This window comes from Belonocnema kinseyi, chromosome 7 (genome assembly GCF_010883055.1).
Source record: "Belonocnema kinseyi isolate 2016_QV_RU_SX_M_011 chromosome 7, B_treatae_v1, whole genome shotgun sequence".
Taxonomy (NCBI): Eukaryota; Metazoa; Arthropoda; class Insecta; order Hymenoptera; family Cynipidae; genus Belonocnema; species Belonocnema kinseyi.
In genome coordinates, this window is record NC_046663.1 from 110,835,917 (window position 1) to 110,837,100 (window position 1,184).

The following is a 1,184-nucleotide window of genomic DNA, read 5'->3' on the forward strand; positions in this document are numbered from 1 at the left end:
TGTGTCACGACTAAGGCTTTGCAATTAAATTAGTTCAAATTTTAACGTTAAAATATGTAAATTATATCATTTTGAACAGATCTAGAATCACCTTGTAAAATCTATCACTGTTTAGTTTTTAATACTCGAACTGCAGTTAAATTTTCAAATTTACTTTCATTTTCTGATTTGTCCCGGTTGCGAGTCTAGCTTAATATTTAAAACAACTTTCATTTTTTTGAAATTGTAATTTTTCGGTTGTAACTTACGGGACAATAATTTTATTCTTTGAAAGATTTTCTACAAATCTTGTTGATAATTTCTACATTCTCATCAAAAATGAGAAGGTATTAGCTTTTTATGAAAAATAACTTTTTCGGATGTTATCAAATGTCGACGTTTTGAGGCCCCATGAGTCAGAAAAACAAGTTTTTACGTCGGGGTCTGTTTGTCTGTCCGGCGTCGTCGTTGTTGTTGTCTGTAAAACGTATCATTTTCGAAAGATTGGTCCGATTGGATTGGGCTTTGACACACTGTTCGAGGGACCAAACCGAAAGATCGAGTTTCTTAAACAGCCATTTTTGATAAAAATCCAAAAAGTTGAAGCTTTTTCAAAATTTTTGAGACAACTTTTTTTGATAAAGTCAAACTTACCACAGTTAAAGGATTTTCAAAATCCAAAAAACCAAACGAAAACGGACATTTGAAGCAAAAAAAGCTTGATATGGAAAAAAGTCAAGAGGCGAAAAACGCTACTATTTCAACGCCCCATGATTCATCATTAAATTTCGACGTTTTGAGGCTCCTTGAGTCAGAAAAACAAGTTTTTACATCGGTATCTGTAATACCTGTAAATATAATAAAATTAGTATTTATAGGTCGACAAAGGTTTGTTTTCTTTACCAAATTTGGCTTTCGTCTAAATTTTTCCAGTTGTTTTTATTATAGTACAATTTACGTTTGCATCTCGGGCGAAGAAATCCATTCTATTGTTTGACAAATATTCTTTGTAAATCAATATTTTTCACAGAAAATTACCCTTGAGTGACAGAACGAAATCGGAAACAATAAGAGTTAATTTATTCAGGAACAAGCTTTTTGAACAAAATTGACCCTGAGTGAACCTTTAATATATATTTGTTAATTTTTACAAAAATCAGGCGTTATTTTCTTACAAAAAAAATAATTTGTGGGGGGGGGGGCAA